The following is a 23,831-nucleotide window of genomic DNA, read 5'->3' as shown; positions in this document are numbered from 1 at the left end:
TTCTTGAAACAAGTTGCTCCTCTATATCATTTGTCATGAGTTCAATTCTAGCTTTCACCGTGTTGTTCGACAAAGGTATATCTTGTATTTTTTTTTTTTTGCTTCTAACTCTAAAACTTCTTGGACGGCTTTGATCAAACAAGGTTTCACAAGAGTATCTCCTATTGTGTGAGGCTTTTTTGATTGTGATATTAATTTCGATATCTTAAACGATGCTACTAATGTTTTTTCAGATGATGCATATCTTTACCACTAACCCCGAGTTTCATTTTTTTTTTTAATTTTCCAATTTTCCTTGAAAGAACTCTGGTGGTCGGTCGGAAAAATTTGGATGAATCGTTTCTAGGTGACGTTTTAATTTCGCTTGCTTCAAGGCTTCGTTCGTGAGAACAGTTGCGCATATAACACCTTGTGGTTTTATTTCTCCATTACTTTGTATTGAAGTGAATCCAAATTTAATGTAACTATTATAATATTTTCTCTTAGGTGGCATTTTCTGAAAACAAAATCAAAATGCAATAGAATGTACACTGTTATGCTTATATTATGTTTTAGGGCAAGTAAAAGAATAAAAAATAATATAGCTAAATTTTTTCATAATTCATAAAGTAAATCATTAAATAAATAAATATTAACTGGCTTCCAAAAAATTCTAACCTCGCTATCATTTTTTTTACAAACTTAAATCTTTACTACACAATTTAAAAAATAATGTATAATCATTAAAAACAAGGATCTTGGTAGGTACCTTAAATTTCCCTTAACCCTCTTGGTGCCAGCCTCAAATTGTCTAATTCTATGACGGTTAGACTGAAAGTGCCAAGTCATTTTTAAATGAATTACATATCTGGAGTTAAATATTAATAACTTTTTTACCTTTAATAACCTTTTACCTTTAATTACTTTTTTTACCTTTAATAACTTTTTTACCTTTAAGTATAGAAGTATAAATTTTTTACATCTTATAAATAAATTATTCTTTGTCATTTTTTAAGATTAAATAAAAACATATAATGCATTTTTTATTTATTTTATTTTAAAGTTCTCGTGAAAAAAGTTATATTATTTTTAATGGATTGATGTGCGAGTAGGGCATGGTTATCAAAGTAATATTTTTGGCACTAAGAATTTTGTGGGAAAATATAATCACTACAACTATTACAAAAATGATTTTCAACGCACAATAAACAATAAAGAATAACTGGCAATTTATAATATCCACGAAAATGCTTATTATTTTTTGATGAAGCAACTTAATAATTTGTTTGCCAGAAATATATAATTTTTGTAAATATTTGCAAAATAAATTTTTGTAAACAGGAACACATACTACTTATCAATGGCTTAGAATGAAAACCTTGTATCTAAATTTTTGGACGAAAATACGTTTTTTATGTTTTTGGCTGGAAAACCTCGTATCTCACACAATGTTTGGCTGAAAGAAATAAAATGTGCATCCTACTGGTTTCTATCATATAAAAGAATTGTACAACCATTAATTGAGGTGGGCGAAAGAAACTGTTTTTTTTTTGTCTGCTGTAAAATTTGCATTTTATGAGATACAAGGTTTTCATTCTAAGCCATCGTTATGTAGAAAATAATTAGCATTTATAATTTACAAAAGAATCAAAAGATAATTAAAAAAAAAAGTCGAATTTCTCACAACGGAAAGTTAAATTCAAAACGAAGAAAGGCGCACAAACGCAGTACCTGTTTCACATGCTGTTCGAAAACAGCATGAGAACCCTGCTCTCTATTTTGAGAAAAAGCAACTCAATAGTAGGGCGAGTCAAACCGACAACGGTATAGTGCGCTGCAAGTGTCGTAAATGAGTCTTTGAAAGAAAAAAAAAATATTCAGGCCGATTTTTTGATTCTCAAATTTTTCGTACGACACAGAAAAGGTGATTTATCCGACTGTGGCATTAAAAGAGTTAACAGTGTTTTTATTTCGTTATGAAAAACCTAAAACAGCATAATAACGATTCAACCATTTAATGATGGCATATTTTTAAGAATTTTTGTGGCTGGCTCCACTTTTTAATTTGTGAGGCCAGTATTCTTTTACTCTCTTAATTTTTAATTTAATATCGCTTTATTTTATATAATTAGGTTTTCAACTAACTGTACCTAACTGTTGTGAACATTTGTAATACACAAGCACAAGAATCATACGTAAACTAACGTCCACATTCTGTTTTGTAATTGCATGTTTTTATTAAAAAAGTTTAACAGAGATAAATGCGTAATCTACTTACCCTGTTCATATTTTATCAAAATATCCATAAGAATATTGAGGAGTTGCAGATGTTGACCCACTAAACAGCTAAACAGAATCACTAACACAACACTGCTGAGCAAAACAAAAGAAAACGTACAATTGACTGACCGGCATGCGCCATAATGTTTAGTCAGTTGCTTGCCCTTCCCCCAGTCGCCTGCGCGCCGCACTCGCTTTTGTTCACCGACGCGCATTCATTCAAACTTTGAAATCTTTCACAGACCATGTTTTAGCTCTCGCGGACCATCGGACCACTGATGGTCCGCGGACCACTGGTTGGGAACCACTGGTCTATAGCAAGTAAATATTTTACTCTTTTCATTGTTTCAATTATTTCATTTTTTTAATTATTTCATTTTTATTGGCCAACTTCTATGATTTTATGTCTTTCCCTTGCATGTGTTTCTTCCACATGATAAAATTATAGATGACTCACAGTTTTAAGATGTGAACTTCAGCCGTGTAACTTCATGTGATTTTAAATATTTGGGAATACATAATGTTTTGGAACATTTCCTACCATTTTTATTGTATTATTTTATTTTTAATTACAAAATTGTAAAGAATTAATTATTGCTTTCATTAATTGAAGGTTTTCTTAGTAATTTAATGATTCTGTTAGAACATTCTTGCAGGTTTATAAATTTCTGTGAATTTTAAGTTAAATTTTTTTTGTATGGTTAGTCTTTATAGAGAAACAGTTATTGTATGGTCGTGTATAATTTTTAAATTTTTTTTTTGTTAATATGAAATGTGTAATGGTGCAATTTGTTTTGAATTTATGAATTGGTGGCTTTGTTAAATGGTGTGATACTGCATAATTATTTGAATTTTTCTGACTCCATTCTGTAACTTCTTTAATTTTTATTCAATGATCTTTATTTTTTATTCAATGAATGTGTTTGCCACTTAAGCCATTCTAAGCATTCACAATTTTTGTTACAAAGGTGAGTACTTTTTTGGTGGTGTTTTGGTGTTTAGGTGTAATTTCTGGTATTTTATGGTCCTGACAGTTGTGGGATTTTTCCGAGAAGTGGATTATTTATTCCCTTTGGATTCTGGAAAAAATGATCTTTATGAAGGGCTTTCAAATCGAGAAAAATTATGAAGTAGTAATGAAAAATCATTCAAATTGATGTTACTTATTAATAATTTTTATGCTACAATTTTTCTGGACTTCACCACCATTGAGTTTTTTAGAACCGATTGGAAACGGGAAAATGTTCTGATGTGGGGTGATCAAGCAATATACAGAATGAGTCTGAATTAGACTGACAAACTTTGGCTGCAGGTTCATTATGACAAACTAATTTGAAAGCCTTTATAGGACTTATAGTTTGTGCTTCCCTAGGCTGGTATACATAATTGAAGTTGGTTCTGAACAAAATTTTTATTGTAAATATTATAGTATTCAAGCTAAAACACTGAACGTCTAAATTACTTTTACGTTAACAAAGTTCTACGACCACAGGAAATTTTTACGCTGTAGCAAAATTATTTCATTGATATAATTAAGACTAACTTTTTTATTTTCATGTATTTTTGTGACTTGTTACTACCCCCAATTATTTAAATGAAATAATTTTGCTGCAGTGACAAAATTTGCAGTGATTTTAGAATATCATTCAATTAAACATAATTTAGATGCTAAGTTTTCTATCTTAAATACTTTCTCTACTATTTACAATCAAAATGTTGTTTGGCTCCAATTTCTAAGACGTATACCAATCGTGGGAAGCACTTAAGTTGATTATTCGTTTAGAGGTTTTCAACTTATTTTGTCATGATGAACCTGCAGCCGAATGTTTTGGTCAGATTCAGACCTATTTTATATAATTAATACCACAAAAATTTATTTTTAATTTACTTGTACCTGTGCAATTTACATAGGTGCATTAATATGGTTTTTTGGGAAGTTTTTACTATGTGTACTTTGTGATACTGCCACAATTATTTAAATATTTCCCCAAATGCATGGTGAATAATTTTTGGACCTATGTTAATGTGTGCACGTAATGATAAGCATTTATAATGTCTTTGAAATAGTTAAGAATTGGTGTTTCATTTCCATATGTTCCTGTTTCTTTAATTTTTAATGTTTTCATGTTCATTGTTGTATTTTACAGTTTTTTATTTTATTTTGCGAAACTTAGGTAAACACATACGCAGGTATTTTTTTTACTGGCTTGCTAGATGTAGACCTAGATTTCATGTTTTTGCCAATTTAAGTTAATACATAAATAGCATTCTTTGTGTACTAAACATTGTGGAAAAGTGTATTTTAATTTTTACTGAATTTTGAAAAACTTGCTAGCTGTAAAGGGCTATGAAATCATGGATAATAGTGTGTTTTGATACATTAAAAGAGTCAATAGTGATTAAAAAGTTCTAAAATTTGTAATGTAGCAAAATCCTTTACTGAAATAAGACTGAAGTAGAAAACTGTATTTAAAAAGTAGTTGTTATGGTAGATAAATTATAATTATTGCAGTGTTGTCATAAATGTTTGCAATAATTGTTTATTGGAGTATGAGCTGAGTGATAACAGTAGTTAGTTACACCTGGGTTCTTATTATGAGTTTGTTTTTATAAAATTTGTCGTTGCATATCAATTATCGTTCGTTCTTGACAATTTCATATTTTAAGTTTTTCTGTGATGTTATTCTCAATGTATAAAATGGTTATAAACTATAGTTTGGTAACAAGAGGATACAAGCTATGCGATGCTCATTCATGCTTATTTTCTGCTTGCGCTCCTCTGCACCCGTGTAGATCACAATTTAGCATCCTTCCAAGAGGGTATGGCTCTGGGTTTAAAAGTTTTCATGCCCAAAGTCTTACCTTAAACCGTACTAGAACGTGTTCTATTTTCCTGCTTTACGCATGATCCGAAGTTGTCGCAATGGTGGACCCGCGTGTGATATCACACACTCATATATATTCTCTTACATTAATATTAGGGAACTAACTAAACATATTAGTGTGCCAAAATAAACTTTATGATAGTTGAACTATCTCTGAATACATTTCATAAACTTAAATCGTTATGACTAGAAATAATTACACTGTAGTAATATATAAGAAAAGTGGCATCATGTAACTGTGTGACTGTAGCGCATAGGGTAAGTGTGTGGTCCTGTGATTCTAGCTGATATTTTAATGTGTTTGAAACCCCGTCACTGGAAAAATAATTTTTTAACTGTTTGTTGCATTAAACAATTTTTACTTCAATTAAAATTGACAAAAAGTTGTTCTTGTTTAGATAATTGCTATAATAACTTTAATCATAGCTCAGTCCATTGGTTCAGTTATTTCTTGCTGGGTAGGCCTATAGTCTTAAATTTTTTACTAGGTAATAATAAAAATAAATAATCGGAACACAAGTAACATAAACAAAAAATAATTAAATCTTTAACTTTTATTAAGAAATGAATGTTCATAAATAAATTATTAATACATTAAAGTATTTATATGAACTGCACACCTAGCAAATGAAAATACAAAATATGGTTTTCTTTCACTTAGAATTACCTATAGTTTATCGTACATTCTGCTTGTTTCTTTGTCTCACTTCTTATTTACAGTTTCTGAAATAACAAATGAAAATAATGGCTTGGTGGCATTTTGAACTCTTTTAGATGAAATGAGCACCATTATTACTGTGAATCATCTCCATGAGCTGACTAACTACATGTAATTATATTACATCGTAAACAACTGTAAATCACAGCAGACACCAGTTCCTTTATAACCTGTAGTTCCTTTATAACCTGTTTCTATTAATAATTTGCATAACAAAGAAACTTTACTTCCATGAGTCTAAAATTGCACATGATTTTTTTAGTACCTACTTAGTCAACTTAATTGCATTTTCTTGCAAGTGAAGTATAGATTATTAAGTATAAAAAATCCATTCCCGAGTTAAATAAGTTTAGAATAAATGGCTGAAAATGTTGTGGTTTTTTCTCCTTTTTTTAGAGTTTAGGTTATTTGACAATTTATTTGGTTGGTGTGTTGGCTGTTTTTCCGTTAGTACTTTAGGTATCGTATGTGCAAAGAAACAAATTCTTGGTTTGCTATACAAACTTTTGCAGTGTCACCACAGTTGTAAACTCAAATATTTAATCACAGAAGTGTGTGACCTACATAGTTAATAACTACACTTTATCTTTGTTCTACCAGCCATTAAAATTTGGATTTAAAAATCCTTTATATTTTAATACAACACATTTGCATTTCAGTGAAATATGTTTCATTTATCATACTTAAGAAATATGTAAGTGGTTTTTCATTTGTTACGTTGCTGCTGTGACATCATGCTCACTCTCATGTCTCAGAATATGAGAGGAAATCCATAAACCCGAACTTACCCGAGCGACTGACTATAGCATCATAATGATTACCTACTTAGAATACACTTTACTTGCTCTCAGAATTTTGTCATTAAAAACCCTGTTGAGTGAACTTGATGTCGAGATGACTTGATGCGTATAATGATGTACTTAGAATAAGCCTACTGACTACTTGCGGCAGTATACTGTATTTTCAAATTTTTTTTCGTTATGAAATTGTATCCTGTAAAAAGTTTTTACAATATAAATTTTAAAGTCTTACGCATGTATCTTTTAAACTTTTAAATTTTTTAACCCATAATTTCCTAGCCCTTCTATTATCTAGTTTCTTACTATTCAGTTCAAATTTAAAAAGCACTCTTTTATTAGATAATAAAGTTACATTAGTAGACTTTAAAAAATATTAATCTTTTTTTTTTAAATTCACATTTACCCATTCTTTAATTTTTATTGGAATCTAAGAGACTTTATTGGCTAGGGAATAAGACCAGGGAAATTCTGGGATAAAAATCCTACCTAATGAAGGTGAAAATATAAATATAAAACTTTAAATTGTTTTGATGATGCTTCACATGATGAAATAAGTTAAGAATTAAAAAAAAAAATATGAAGAAAGGAAAATAAAATTAAAAATATAGTATACTTTCTGCCTTGTTAACATTGAAGTGAGACTGGTGTTCCTGCCATATTAACTTGCAATTTAGGAATCAGAATGGCTAGCCCAACATTACCAAACCTTTAATATTTTGGGTAGCTGTTTTATATTAGCCTTGTATTACCTTGCCTTTGTGGAAGAATCACAGCAAGCTATAGAATTTGCCAATATAATAATAAAAATATATAACATACACTAAAACTCACCTAATTTAGAGGCGGTTATAAATCCTTATCAGTGATCATGCATGTAGTAGCGTTTATCTAGAAATATTTGTTGCATCATGAATTCAGTGAAATTCTAAAAATATTGTGCAATATCTTAAAAATTAGCACTAAATGAATTACTATAAACCACAATAAAGTGGGTAGTTAAAAATTGCACATTCGCAAACCAAATAAAGATTTCCTTACTATAGTCACAGTTAACCATTCCTAAGTTTAAAAAACTGAGCCATTGCCAAACATGACTAATAATACTAACCAAATTTGTTAGCAAAATGCATAAACTTGAGACTGGAAGATAAAAAATTATAAATAAATACCTAAATATTTTCCATAAACTGATGTGAAAAATTTACAGTGTGTACAGTAAATGTAAGATATATCGACATATATTATATGAATTTCAAAATATTATAAAATAGTGATATCCAGATGGTATCTAAACTGAGAGGAATGTAGTGTTGTGCGATACTGTTAGGTGACCTGGCATGCTGAGAGTTTTTCCACCACAGCTGTGCCAGTGAACAAGACAGTCATCTCATTTGAGTGTCCTGAGCACATTTGATGACTACATATATATCCTGTTAGTGTTTTCAATGTAAGCGCTAGGGTCATTCCACGAGACATATACAAATGTGTGTTGCTGCATGAATTTTTATTCCCCCGTAAGTTAGTGTTCACAACTACCTTTCCTAAGAAAAACCGCAAATTTTTACATTTTTATTATTAATACTTTCCAAAATATATCAAATTTTCTTTTAGAAGTATGGTGTAAAACCATCAATTTTAGGTATTTTTTGATAGGCCATAACTTTTTTGTATTAACAGCTATACACCTCGTACACATATTATCCGAAAGCTCATTGAATGTACCTTTTTTTGGCTTATTGACATAGAATATTTTTTGCATTCTTCACTTTTTTGTAAATTTATGAAACTAACCAAAAAATCTTTGATTTTCAGTAATTTAAAATATTAAAAAATTAATGTAGGACTTTGAGGAACAACTTGAATTTTTTTCCTGTGATTCATCCCTATGGTCACTTTGTGTGTTAGCAAAAACATCATGATACTCAGTCCTACACTGTAAAAGAAATTCCTGAAAATCTAAAATTTTGGAAAAATGGGATTTTCAGGGCAAAAAAACCTAATGTGGGACCAACTTAAAAAATCTAAACTAACATGATTTATAAAGCTCCTGAGATACTATTTTAAGGAAAAAATAGTTTGTTTTGATACTTTGAGTACCAAAACAGTTACAGAGCTTAGAATATGATGAGATATGAAAGACTACTGAAATGTTTATTCTTCAGTACAAATAAGTAGGATGCAAAATTAATAATTTAATAATGTTTAAAATAAAGGTTCAAATGTTCTTTTCTCAGTAAAAAGAAATAACATTATATGAAATGTTGAATACCTGTTTTAAAATATTTAAGGAGACTTGTTAGCGAAAAGTTGAGATAAGCAGAGACTCATTTCTGCGCTGATGTTGTGTGTTCTTCCTGTAGCAGTTGTAAGCTCCAGTGGGGAGAGTATTCTGAGAATGTGCTCCTTCTTCCTCCACACAGTGTCACTTAATGAAAGTTTGTAAGAAGTTCCTGGGCAGTTTCTGTTACAAGTCCTAGCCACCAATTGTTATTGTAAACACAACAAACATAATCATTTACCTTAGGTACAATGTGAGGAATTTCTTTGTTGATGGGCACTATTTTAAATTTGGTGGAAATGGATGTCTTTTGAACTTTAAGACTGAATTTATCCACACGTACAAAACTGTGCAAGGTGGTTGTTTTGTCCAACTGCAATAGCATTGTCAAAACGAGGCTGAAGAAATTTGTTGGCTTCTTTTAAATTGTCTTCAGTGCAGTAAAAGAAAGTGATTCCTTTGATTTGTGATTTACAAAAATTATACATTTCTATAGGAGTTGCAATGTGATTAGTTAGTGTACGCTGAAGACTTGCTTTAGTCACCAACCGCTTCACCGTACCCCCAACTCCATCACATGGACCTTTGCCGTGAGAAGTAGCAAAGAAATGCCATTCTGCTTTCAAACCGAAGTCTATTTCATGGTGACAAATATTGATAAAGTTTTTCTTATTATATTGTGCTGCAGAGCCTTCTAAAAAGTAAAAGATTTTAACAATGCCAATGTGTGAATATTTTGTGTGCTGCAGGATAATCCTCTGAAAACAATAAAAGGCAACAGTGCTATGTTTTAATGAATCACTAATTACACAATAACTTTCACTTTACAGTTTACCTCCAGACTTGAAATACAGGACAAAAGGGTGAAGAGTGGCTTTAGAGCTAACCCAATGGTAACTTTGGATCTCGTCTTGCATTACAAATGTAAAGTTTTCTGAGAAGTCACCCATGATAATACACTCATTTTCTTGAAGGTTTTCTTTTAGGGATTTTAGATGCTGAGATTGTTGTTTTGATATGTAATGATGTAGTTTTAAGTCACTAAGACCTTCCAATAAATAATCACAAAATTCTTTAGGTGTAGTTACAAGTTCTAGAAGTTGACATCTGGGTCATTCCAAATCAAATCATCCAGAGAAAACAAAATTTTGCACCCCAACCTCTCCGATTTTTATGAAATTTTTTATACAGCATCTATGAACAAATATAACAACGCGTGTTTTTTATTTTCGCCAAATTCACTTTAGTTTTTATTTTATAATTTTTTTAGAAAATGGTGCATTTTAACCAATCTGTTATTTGAGGTGCAAGATGAAAAAGGCACTTTTCAGTAAAAATTTAATTGTGAAGTTATTATTTAATAATAACTAATGAATTTTACAATTCTTACTTGAAATTTCATCAGGGTTCCAAAAATCAGGTTAAAAATAACATTAGACTCATATTAAACCCTGTTTTCACTCTTTAAAGTTGGCGCTTTGTAATTTTTTTCATCTGTACAGCTATTTCCGTAAATGTTCATAACTTTTTTCTGGCTGATCCAATGAGGCTGAGAAATGTCTCATTTGAAAGAGGATGAAAAGTACTATAATAAAATAAAATTCATGGGTATTTGATGTTATCATTTGATAAAAAGGGAAAAAAATATTATATTGCTGAAAATATGCAGGTTAGCTCTAAATCATTATGAAATCAGTAGTTAGAACAATCATATTAATTTTATTTATTTATTATTACACACAACACATAGTTTGCGTACACTTTAAAATTAGTTAACCTTCTTTTACTTGAGATTTACATTAACAGTAAACTCTCGATTATCCATGTTAATTAGAACCCACCAATGTAAAAACCCTGGATAATCCTTTTCATGCTAAGAGCCCTCGAATTTGGATTGCACCATATATTTTCCTTCAGTAGAATTCTGAGCACAAGAGAAGTCTTTGTATTTTTTCTCAGCTATTGGAATGTAAACCTTACAGCACTGCCCCCCCCCCCTCCCCTGCTCTGCACACATGTATTTCTCCATCTGCTGGAGAGGCCCCCTTCTCCCTCCTTCCTTGTATTTAATTTTTTTTTCCCTTGGTGGAAAGATATTATTTCTTCTCAGTCCCTTGCCAGTTAGTCACATGACCATAGAAAAAAATGGTTGGCGGGAAGGGGGGTGGTTTCCAGTCAGACAGGGGCAGGCTGAAACAAACCAGGCGGCTGTGAAGCAGCTTTCAGGCCCCCCACCCCCCCTGTAATCTTGAGGAACTGTACTCAGCTTTTAAATAAATGTACCCTAATGCCAAAATTGGACTATCAAAGTTTTGTGAACTTAGGCCCAATTGGTATGTAACAGTTAATCAAAGAGGAGTTCATTCAGTATGTGTTTGTTGCATTCATCAAAATCCTGTACTACTTATAAGTCCAATGAATCTGGATAAAATAAAATTGAAGGAATTAACTAAAATGTTAATGTGTGAAGATGTAAAAAGAGAATGCATGTTAAGAATGTGCGATAAATGTCCTAATTCTGACAAATTGAATGTTTTAGTTAAAACAACACTGGAAGCCTATGATGATAAAGACCAAATAATATTCAAGCAATGGACAAATACTGACCGGAGCCAACTTCAAACAATGGTCCTACGATTGTCATATTACACTTTTAAATGAAAAACTTGAAACCTTGATACCTCATTCTTATATTTCAAAGCAACAATCTGAATACATAAAAAAGAGGAAAGAAAATGTATCCCAAAACTAAGTGCTTTGCTTTATGGATTTTTCTGAAAATTACGGATTTATCCTTCAAGATGAGATTCAAAGTTATCATCGGTCCCATGCATCTTGCACACTACATCCATTAGTAGTTTATTACAGAGACAATGATTGCTCCTCTGTTTCACAGCAATCATTTTTCCTTTTTATCAGATTACATGAAACATGATGTAAACTTTGTTTATGAAGTACAAAGCAGAATTTGCAGTTACATGAAAGCAAAAAAAACCAAAAGTAACAACAGTAGAATACATCACAGATGGCTGTTCTGCACTATACAAAAATTTCAAGAGTTTAGTCAATCTTTGTTTTCATGAAGCAGATTTTAGTCTAAAAGCTTCCTGGACTTTTCATGCCATGTTACAAGAGCCAACCTCCAAAGACCCTATAAAGACCAAATTTGCACACCAGAAGAAATGTTTAAGTTTTGTAGCAAACACTTTTCAAAAATAATATTTCAATTCATTAATATAGATAGTGTAGAAAATGTAGAACCAAAGTTGACTCAGTTTTAGTGAACATAAAACTGTACCTGGCACAAGATCTTTCCATTTTTTCCAACCACTATCTAATACTGTAATAGCAGCAAAACGGATAAGCAGTGACAATTTTTTTTCATCGAGGTATAGTTTATCACAAAAACTATAACTTACAAATTTACAACCAAATACCTCACTGGCCATCACAAACATTTTTTTGGCCAGAAAACCGAAATGTTGGAAGAGAGGATAAGTGCTGGGTCCCTTTTACAAACATAATTTGTTCCATAGATGTTCGACAATTAAGTGGTCAAGTTGGACGAATGATGTTCAGTCTTTCTAAAAAAAAGTGTTTAAAACATTAATGCTGCCTGGCCAAGGAAATATTAAGTTTCATATCAACAAAAAAGGTAAGCCAAAAAATTAAATAACTTTATTAATACCTATAATTTTTAACACACTTTAACTACCTACTCGACACTTGAATGTTACCCAAAAATCCTAAGTAGTATCCTTTACAAAATTAAAACTATATGATTAGTTTCATTAGCCTATTAGAGTGTAAAAGCTATTTGTTATGTGTAATAATAAAATTAATATAATTGTTCCAACCATTGATTTGATAACGATTTACAGCTAATATGCATCTTTTCAGCAATATAATATGGTTTTCCCTTTTTATCAAATGATAACATCAAATACCCATAAATTTTATTTTATATTATTATAGTACTTTTCATCTTCTTTCAAACGAGACATTTCTCAGCCTCATTGGATCAGCCAGAAAAAAGTTATGAACATTTACGGAAATAGCTGTACAGATGAAAAAAAAAAATTACAGAGTGCCAACTTTAAAGAGTGAAAACAGGGTTTAATATGAGTCTAATGTTATTTTTAACCTGATTTTTGGAACCCTGATGAAATTTCAAGTAAGAATTGTAAAATTCATTTGTTATTATTAAATAATAACTTCACAATTAGACATTTCCTGAAAAGTGCCTTTTTCATCTTGCACCTCAAACAACAGATCAGTTAAAATGCACCATTTTCTAAAAAAACTTATAAAATAAAAACTAAAGCGAATTTGTCCAAAATAAAAAAAATACGTGTTGTTATATTTGTTCATAGGTGCTGTAAAACAATTTCAAGAAAATCTGAGGGGGTGGGGTGTAGACCCGTGGATGATTTGAAATGGAATGACCCATCTATCGGTTGATAACCATTGTTTATATTTGACTTCTTCACAGATTTCAAATGCTCCAATATCTTCCATGATGACTTCCCTAACTTTTTCATTGCCAGGACACATTTCACACTGTGAGGTAATACTACTCAGAAGTTCTTTGTAATCAAGTTTAGTTTTTATAGCTGCAAGCATAAGTTTAACATTTTGGTGCATTTTACATACACACAGAATGAGTACCAGCAGAACCTGTAAGCACACAATATTTTGGTCGTAACTCTGCAAATTTAGAGAATCCTATTTTAATGTTGGGACTATTATCTTTAAATGCAGAGTACAATTCTTTGAGATTACTTAGCACAAGTCTTTTTTGAATGTTAGTTTTTACACCATCTTTTCTTACTTATACACAATCTTTCTTCCCGGGCATCAAACGACTATACTCGCCTTTTTCATAAAATGTTTGCACTTTCACGATGGTTAACGTTTCCAACTTTTCCCCCACTTTTTTTACTCAAAATATCAGGCAAAACTCCATCCTCTTTTTTCAGGTTATGGGTCAATCGAACTAAGTACTGATTAGCATTAAATTCAGTCTGAATTTTTTCCATACTCCAACTTTTAGGCAATAAGCTGAGAATTTCTACTTTCTCTTTTTTAGTTTCTGCAGTTCTGAACTTTTTCTAAGTTCTTCGATAAGTGATTCATATTCACCACCTAAATTTTGTAAATAATTGCAGTTAGTTTCCTCTTCATCTTGTAATGATGTTTCTAAATTAAAAGATTTTTGTAGCTTATCAGATAAAACTGCAGCAATCTTAGACACCTTTTTTTTTAAAACAGGTGGTATAGCATACGTTGAGAGTTTCTGTACTTTAACTGGAGATACACCAAGTGCTGGACATGCTGTATTAACTGACTCTAACAAAACACATTCTGGTTGATACAAATCATGTGGTTGTTCACTGTCATCACCTGAAATATGTGAAGAAGTTTGTACTTTTTGTAAGCACTTGGAGCACAAAGCTTTACCAGGAATCAAACTAAACTGAGTGCAGTTTGTAGCAGTTGTGAGGGTTATTTCTCTAAGAGATTGTTTAACAGTTTTCTTGTGAAGTTGGTAGGGATCACAACAACGTTTTTCATGAATATGAAAATATTTGTCCAGATATTTTTTTTCATGATGCGTACAAATGTTTTTTATGTTTTCACAACCTGATCTCAAAACTAGAAGTTTTTTTTTCTCATCACTAACATCACTTAATGTTTTGAGTTCGGATGATCTACTATAGGCTAGATTATGACATACCTCTCTAACGAATATATGTACCAACAGAACACTCCATTCTTCTAACATGACATCACTTCATAAATTAATAACAGTTAATAACATAGAAACATCTCTGAGAAAAAATGTCAATATCACTGTCTAACTTGCAGGTCATATATACTGCATTAATTAAACAAATTTTGTATTGAACAAAAAGCACTGAGAAAAAAAAATGTTATTTCCACTCTCAGCACAACTGCTTGCTTGCTACTAAGGCTGTCTACTGGCAAGACTTCTAGGTATTCACTATCTAATGTTGTGACTCAGACTTGCTGCACATCAGCAGATAAGCATGCCTCAGCATGCAAGGCAAGCATAACTGATAAGCCTACAGACAGATACTGCTTGGAATGTCCTAGGTGCCAGGCAAACTTTAAAGTAATACATTCCAGGTTGTATAAATAACTTTCCCCTTTATTTTAAACAAGTACTCAGTTATTAATTTCACATCCTACTTATTTGTTCTGAAAAATAAACGTTTCAGTAGTCTTTCATATTTCATCATATTTTAAGCTCTGTAACTGTTTTGGTACTCAAAGTATCAAAACAAACAATTTTTTTTCCTTAAAATAGTATCTCAGGAGCTTTATAAATTATATTAGTTTAGATTTTTTAATTTGGTCCCATATTAGGTTTTTTTGTCCTGAAAATTCCATTTTTCCAAAATTTTAGATTTTCAGGAATTTCTTTTACATTGTAGGACTGTGAGTATCATGATGTTTTTGCTGGCACACAAAGTGACCATAGGGATGAATCACAGGAAAAAATTTAAGTTGTTCCTCAAAGTCCTACATTAATTTTTTAATATTTTAAATTACTGAAAATTGAAGATTTTTTGGTTAATTTCATAAATTTACAAAGTAATGAAGAGTGCAAAAAATATCCTATGTCAATAAGCCAAAAAAAGGTACATTCAATGAGCTTTCCGATGATATGTGTACGAGGTATATAGCTGTTAACACAAAAAAGTTATGGCCTATCAAAAAATACCCCAAAATGATAGTTTTACACTATACTTTTAAAAGACAATTTGATATATTTCAGAAAGAATTAATAATAAAAATGTAAAAATTTGGGGTTTTTCTTAGGAAAGGTAGTTGTGAACACTAACTAAGTTTCGGGGGAGTAAAAAATCATGCAGCAAAAATAAAATAAATTTAATTTGTATATTTGTCATGGAATGACCCGCTAGTTATCTTCTTGAATCAGTTATCTTGATATTTTAGTTAATGTACCTCAGTTACCCTGAAACATAATTAATAGCATTACGGCTACAGTGGCGACCCCGACCTGATACAGTATGTAGGGTACAATTTGGAATAATAGCATGAGATAAACTGACAGCTGCACCGCACCTCACCTGTACTGCATATCACCCGCACTGCACTCCACCTGTTACTGTGGAAATGTGAGGAGAGGAAACGTGCGAGTTCTGCAATACTTCTCGCACCCGTGGCGGGCTTACCTGATTCGTGCCATGCCAGTAGAGGTAGCATTAGAAGTGGGCATAACAATTCGGCCATTCACACTTTTCTCCTGGGCACCATTGCATTTGGTCTTGTAGTGTGTTATCTTCGTTCAGGAATATTTTTACAGATACGGCCAGCACACCATCATCAACCATCTGCCTTGGACCCAGGAATATGGTTATTATTGGCAGAGAACCAGTTTGCGCTAGCATGTCACTCAGATGAGACCAAATTTTTTTACTTGGCTGTCATTTCAGACTGCAAATATGTATAATGCTGAATTATACAATTTAGTTGACCCTATAAATAAGGAAAAATGTTACAAAATAAAGTCTGCACTTATTAAGAAATTGGGTGCTTCACAAGAAATCCAAACAACTTCTAAAGAATGATATTGGCGACTGAAGACCATTTCAGTTCCTGTGGCACCTCCGACACTTGGCCGTGATGGTTGTTCCAGATGAACTCAGGTCAATTACCACCATCACCACAAAAAATTCTGGTAACACAAACCAATTCTTCTTTAGAGTCACTAACGGATCTTGCAGATGCCATCACAGATACTAATCCTAGACCATAGTTAGCAGAAAAAGCCTCACAGAAAAATCCATTTTTGAAAATATGTCAGTCCTCATGACATCAAAAAAGGTGAGATGGCCACGACATTACAACTGGAGATTTCAGCATCTTTAACTCACCGTGGATGTCATGAGTTTCATCAGTCACACCAGTGTTGCTCCCTCAGCAAGAGTTAGCTAGAAATTTGCTGGTACCACAGATGCTTTGGAGATGGAGCATGTAAGTGTATTCAGCCCTCCAAATACTGCTCAGGAAATTATGAGGGGACTTCTTGAGGGCAAACAACAACCCCACCCAGAATTCTGGCAGCTGCCTCTTTATCTTGAACATACGTCGTTTTGCACCAGATGAACTGAGGATAGCAAAGAAGGAGTTTGAATTTATGCTCAACATTGCATAGTTTGCCCTTCTGACAGCACTTGTTCACTTCTGCACATGATACCCAAAAAAAGGAAAGTAATGTAGGCCATATGGGGACTGCTGTTGCTAATATCAATTCCACACATGCAGGACTCCTCCCACACTTATGGTGGCAAACCATTATCTCCACTATCAATCTTAAGGGGGGGGGGGGGGGGGGGTTGGCTACAGCCATATTTTAGTTTCACCAGCTGATTTTCCAAAAACATTTTGATTTTAAAAATTTATATTTATGTCTTTATAATATGTTGCACAGACTTTTCAGAGGTTCATTGAAGAAGTCCTCAGAGGCCTTGACTTAAGTGTGTTTTTTACCGTGTTGATATTTTGGTAGCACCCAGTTATGAGGCACATGGACAGCATCTTTAAAAATCTTGGAATGTCTCAACTAAGCAGGGGCGTAGCCAGGGGGGGGGTGTTTAGGGGTTAAACCCCCCCCCCCCCTTAGCCCCAAATCTTTAATTAAATTTCTTATTCATCACTCAAACAAATTTCATATTAAAAATTAATAAAAATTTTACAATTACAATATTTAAATTTAAGTACCGAAAACTGCTAAAATAGCACTATTTTACACCTTAAAATTCAAATTTTCCCGGGGGCGGACCCCCGGACCCCCCACTTTAATACGGGGGGGGGGGGGGGGGGGTTGCCATGCTTCTTAACACCCCCCATACACAAATCCTGGCTACGCCACTGCAACTAAGTATTGTCTATTGTCTACTGTCAATCCATCCAAGTGCATTTTTAGCAAACAACATGTGATTTTCTTGAGACACAGAATCTCTGCAGATGGGATAGACCAGATCTCTACTAGATACAATAGATGCTATTTTTCATTACAACTAACCAGTATCTTTAAAGCAGCTATGTCAGTACACAGAAATGCTTCTGTCAGTTCTTCATTTTCAAGCCTGCTGAGTTGCAGACTCCATTATCAGATGAAATCCTGGAGAGAAATGTAAACGTAAAGCCCCATTATTATAGACACTTGAAAAGCCTAGAGGCAGTTGAAAAGTGCAAGACCACCTTTGCCCAAGTCACTCTGCTGCCAGCTTATCCCATTACAAATGCACCAATGTTGACAGATGCTTCAGAATTCGCAGTTAGGGCAGTGCTTCAATAAAATGTTTATACATCATGGCTGTCATTAGCATTCTTCTCCAAGAAATTCAACTCTGTTTACCTAAAATATGGTGCCTATGATCAGAATCTCAAAACCATATATTTGAGGATCCACCAGTTTTTAAATATGTGTTGAGAGGAGACACTCACAATCTTTACAGATTTACAGACCATATGCCCCTCATTTTCACTTTTGACCAAAACTTGTACTAGTTTTCACCTTGTTGCAGTTGTTTTACACCTGCAATGTAATACAAATGGTAACCATGTTTTGTGAGTTAGCCCCTAGATATGACTTCATCAGCAAAACAGCAAGGCACTTATGGTAGCCTATCCCTCAAGCATGCTTCCACCACAGCGACTTCAGGCGCTCCTGAGGCACAGGCGTGAAGGAGGAACCATGTGACTTGTCACCTGAACTCACCACCCATCCATCTCCTATGGAGGTGGGGCGGTAACTCCATGTTTCTGGAAGATTCTCCCACAAAGTAGATACCAGCCGAGTGAGTATATAAGTGCCAGGTTTGGCCTACAGTCTTCAGAGTCTTTGGAGAACTGATGAGGAAGCTCTTACCATCGGCTACATCACGTGCCCGTTACCACGTCAACATAGAACATCACACTGCCCGACATCACAATGACCTCCAGAGACTGAGCCTCAGAAAGGAGTAAGTTAGAGTTAATCTTTTTCAAGTGAGTTTGAACTTTGCTAATCAGCGACGAGGTGCCAAGAGGAGATAGCAGCAGAAGAGGTAATGCGTTCAGATAATCACTGGTGCCACTCACTGAGAAAATGGCTACTCGTTGAGCGACTTAATTGTGAAAAACCACTGAGCAAATTTACGACATTTGAGTAAGGGCAAGTCACCACCAAGGTGTAAAAATACTCACCAACGACTTTGTTTGTTTACTCGTCGAGCGAGTGCGAGTGGGCGAGTAGAGAGAGAATCGAAGCTAGACGGAAACATGTCAGAAAGCTTAAAAGCAGACTTAGTGTGTGTATGAATGGGGCAGTGGTGACATAAAGGCAGAACAGCAACCTGACATTAACTTACAAACATTGGACTTTGTTGTTCGAAATACTGAAGCGGGATGAGTAAAGGTCACTTATAGAGGTCAACAACTGGAACGTCTTGGAGAAGTTGGCTTGTTAGTAATTCTCCTCTACTAGTGTGACAGGTCACGAAAGCAGATGAGTTGGAAGAGCAAGGTGTAGCTGCTCTTTTGCCCAGCTGTTGAAGTGTTCTGTTGAAGGTGTTCTGCACCTGGTTATTGCTAGCAAAGTCCGTGTTGAGTGTCGTTGGGGGGTTGTGCACTACGCGGCTGGCAACATTACTACAAGATGACTTGCTGCAAAGAGGGCCTTGGAGTGGACCCTCACTACGAACCATTTCTAAGGCGATTGTCTCATATGTCATCACCTGAATAACCAAGGGGCTTAACTTCTATTTTCACTTTCGTTTAACTCACAGACACAACTACTACAACAATTTGATAAACAGTTGGATCATTTGTTAGTTTTATAAAGAATGTACTAGACTTACGACGAGTTGCAATTTTTTTAATGTTTCTGAAAGCTTATGGTTTTAGAGTCTATATAATTGTAATTCTTTGTAAATATTCTTGTAGTAAAATGTGTTGTTTCAGAGGAGCCAGTTGAACTTAGACTCAAGTAAGATCATCAGCGGTAATGTGTATTTTGTAAATAGTATTGTAATTTAATAATTTCTTCTTTGCTGTTCATGTTTGAGGATAACCTCTTTGATAATATTTGTGTTAATTTTTTCTTTTGTTAACTTGTACATTTCTTTGTTTTTACTTTTGATATGAATACTCCCAGTAAAATCACGTTGCTGTAAATGTCCTCAAGCCTATTTGGGTGTTGTTTGAGTTGTAACATTCTGAATAAATATTTTGTGTGTTTCTCACAACACTGTTTTAGTGTTTGCTCTAATCAACCCTTCCTCTTGTTCACCCTCTCAGGGGGCAACAAGAAATAAATGCGCCACTCTGCTGTAGAGCGAGTGTGCGAACTGCAAAATACACTCTTGTTCGCTTGGTGGACAAAGTGACTAAGTGTAATATTAAGTTCATTTTTCATTTTGAGTGTGTACTTGTTTGTGATATCATCTTGCTCTCACAGTATGGTATTTTCAGGGACATCTTGGATCCAGAGACTGTCAAAGGAGACATTGCAGACGCTACTTACTGATCTGGGAGTTGGTGACTTCGACCAGGAGACATTTACGCTGGAGGAACTGAGGCGGTTGGTTCGTAAGTGCTATAAAGATGACTTATCTCCTGCTCAAGTAGCAAGTTCTGACATTGACTCACAGTTACAACTTGATATTGACGTAACAAAAACTTTGGCCACTCCGTTCATTAAGAATTTTCCGAGACCCACAGATAGCACAACTGAAAACATAGTTGAATTTTTGAGCAAAATTCAGTAAGTGAGAAAATTAAATTTGATAACTGTTCAGACTTTTTTACAAGTGTTAATTTTTCATGTCTCCAGTGAACAACAGCACTTGTTAGTTGAAATCATATCTTAGATATAATTGGGATGAAGTGCAAACTAAATTTTTAGATTTTGGCTGTAATGGGTGTAATGAAATATAAGTTGCATAAACAATTTTTGTGCTGTAGACAGAGAAAAGATGAAACAGTTTCTGGCTCCATAAATAATATCAGTAATTATGTAAGTGTACTTGGAGATCTTATCCGGGATCGCAGTTAGTGGAGATAGTGATCGATAACCTAGAACCACGCATTAAACAGCATTATCTTACTGCTAGGCCAACTTCTTTGGAGAAATTGCAAAACCTAGTAAAGTCAATTGAAAAGTGTGTCAGGGTAAATAGTCTGACATGTTCCGAGTTGGAGGACATAACACATAACAGAAATCAATGAGACAGGAATAATATGAGGCATTGTTTAATCTGCAGGACAGACAATCACCTAGCTCGTGCTTGTTATTTTAAGCCGCGTGGCGCACACCGGGAAGGAAGAACAAACCAGGAGTTAGAAGACCAACACGCGATGGAAAATGTTAGTAGTAGGAATTGTTCAGATAGAGGCACCAAGTGTTTTGCTTGTCGTAAATTCTGCTAAAAAGGAAGTTACTCATGCCTGCAAACTAGCCAAGAAGAGTGAGAAAAGAGTCTGTCTCCCGTGTATCTTAACTAGTGTGTATGGGGGGAAAATGCGTAGCACTGGTGGATACTAGAGCCAGTACTTCAATAATGAGTATGGAATGCCTAGAATATTTGAAGGAGGAAGGCTTAAAAAGCATTATTTGCATGTATACTGTGGAAAATAAATTGTTTTGCATGGCCAATGGGGAAAAGTGCAGGAGCCACTAGGAATACATACCTTTTTCAAAATATGTGATTTCCGGTGGCATTTTGATTTTGTGTCTAGGAAGGTTCAATAGTTCAGTATCATTTTTGGAGTTAATTTTTTTAGATGCCATAAGAGGTAGAATTGACATAAAAAGGCGGGAATTATTGTTGGGATTTATGGATAAATTTATTAAGCTGAATGTTTTTTTTTTCTCAAAAACAAAGTATTTCTCAGATTCAGGAGAACACTGTCAAACAACTAAGCGAACAATACTGCGACGTAGTGTGTGACAGGATAGGCCGCTGTAAGGTAGCTTCCTATCTCGTACCTAGGAAAGATGACACGCCAGTTAGGTGTAAACCATATCCTGTTTTAGGTCCCAAAAGTGATATTTTTAAAGATATATTGGACAAATTATTGAAGGAAAATATCATACAGCCATCAAATATTATGAATGTTAGTCCTGCTTTCTTAGTATCCAAGAAGAATCAGCATGGTAAATTTAGATTATTAGTTGACTTTAGGGAGGTCGGAAAAAGGATTTTAGTAGACCCCACCCGGTCAGTCAAGCAGAGGTTCTGTTCCAACATTTGTTGCACCCTTTAGGTAATGTGTGGGAACTGGAATTAGAAACTAGTTTAGATGACAGTAAAATCCGAACAAGGCGGTATTGCACAGAGGCTAGCGATCACTTAAAGAGGTATTATCGCCGCATGAGAAAGAACTATGACAGGCAACGTGCCTGTCAAATACAAGAAAGGCAACCACGACCTGTTGAAAGAGACACTTTTTGAGCAAGGCGGTCGATAAATTTAACATTATACTAGGGTTAAAGTTAAAGGTCCCTACGAGATAATCAAATGTCTGACACCTAATACTCTGCTACTCAAAGATAGAGACAAAAATTTGATTTTCAAGATACACATTGACAAAACAAAACACTTTTAGGTGATTGCTAGTTTCCTTTGATTGTCATCCTTGCCATTTCCTTACTGTGACAGTGGGATGGTAAATTTATTTTCTCTCTATTGTGACCTTTTGTCTTAGACTTAGTGTGATACAGAAAACGGGCCATATTAAGGTTCCACTGGTTTAAAAGAAAGTCTTTTTCTAAAGGAAGGGGGAGATTGTTGTGGTTGGTTTTCCACCCACAACGTAATATCAAATCCAACCATGTTTTGTGAGTTAACCCCTGGATGTGACACAATCAGCAAAATGGCGAGGCAATTCTGGTAGCCTATACCTCAGGCACGCTTCCACCACAGCGACTTCAGGCATGCCCAAGGCATGGTTGTGGAGGGGTAACCACATGACTTGTCACTTTAACTCACCACCCATCCACCTCCCCTATAGGTGGGAGGTAACTCCATGTTTCTGGAGGGTTCTCCCACAAAGTCGATACCAGCTGAGCGAGTATATAAGGGCTAGGTTTGTCCTGCAGTCTTCGGAGAGCTGAGAAGGAAGCTCTTACCATCGGCTACGTCACTCTGCCGTCCTGCTGCCTGTCACCACGTCAACACAGAACGTCACTGCCTGACATCACAATTACCTGCAGATTGTAGTCAGCCTCAGAAAGAAGTTACTCGCTGAGCGACTAAATTGTGAAAAACCACTCAGCTAATTTACGAATTTTGGGTAAGGACAAGTCGCCACCAAGGTGTAAAAATGCTCGCCAACGACTTTGTTTGTTTACTCGTTGAGTGAGAAGGAGTGGGCAAGTAGAAGAGAGTATTTAAGCTAGAAGGGAACATGTTGTCAGAGGCTTAATAGAGGACTTAGTGTGTGTGACTGGGACAGTGGGTGACGTGTAAAGGCAGAACAATAACAACCCGACTTTGACTTGCAAACATTGGACTTCGGTTTTCGTAATACTGAAGTGGGACGAGTCAAGGTCACTGACAGAGGTCAACAATGGAAACGTCTTGGAGAATTTGGCTTATTAGTAATTCTCCTCTACAAGTATGAACGGTCACGAAAGCCGAGGAGTAGAAAGAGTGAGGTGTGGCTGCACTTTCGCTCAGCTGTTAGTCTTTTTCGATACCAGGTCTTCTGCACCCGGTCATTGCCAGCAGTCTGTGTTCAGAGTCATCGGGGAGTAGTGCACTACACGGCAGGCAACATGACTACAAGACGACTCGTTGCAGTGGGGGCCCTGGAATGGACCCTCACTACCGATTTGTAAGGCGAGTGTCGTA

The 23,831-nt window shown here is 34.4% G+C and overlaps 1 protein-coding gene across 14 annotated transcripts in view; it reads left to right on the top strand.

Annotated features, from left to right (window-relative positions):
- The window catches only part of LOC134529350 (sarcolemmal membrane-associated protein-like), a 236,039-nt gene that overhangs the window by 3,673 nt on the left and 208,535 nt on the right, over positions 1-23,831 (top strand). For 13 of the 14 annotated variants that reach the window (XM_063363326.1, XM_063363327.1, XM_063363324.1 and 10 more), the window contains exon 2: positions 20,449-20,565. The gene's annotated coding sequence lies outside the window, so the exon portion shown is untranslated. Of the gene's footprint in view, positions 1-20,448; positions 20,566-23,077; positions 23,272-23,831 lie in introns of all 14 variants that reach the window. The other variant, XM_063363321.1, reaches the window with a different exon arrangement.

Source organism: Bacillus rossius, chromosome 2 (genome assembly GCF_032445375.1).
Source record: "Bacillus rossius redtenbacheri isolate Brsri chromosome 2, Brsri_v3, whole genome shotgun sequence".
NCBI lineage: Eukaryota > Metazoa > Arthropoda > Insecta > Phasmatodea > Bacillidae > Bacillus > Bacillus rossius.
This window is presented reverse-complemented; position numbering and strand designations above follow the sequence as displayed.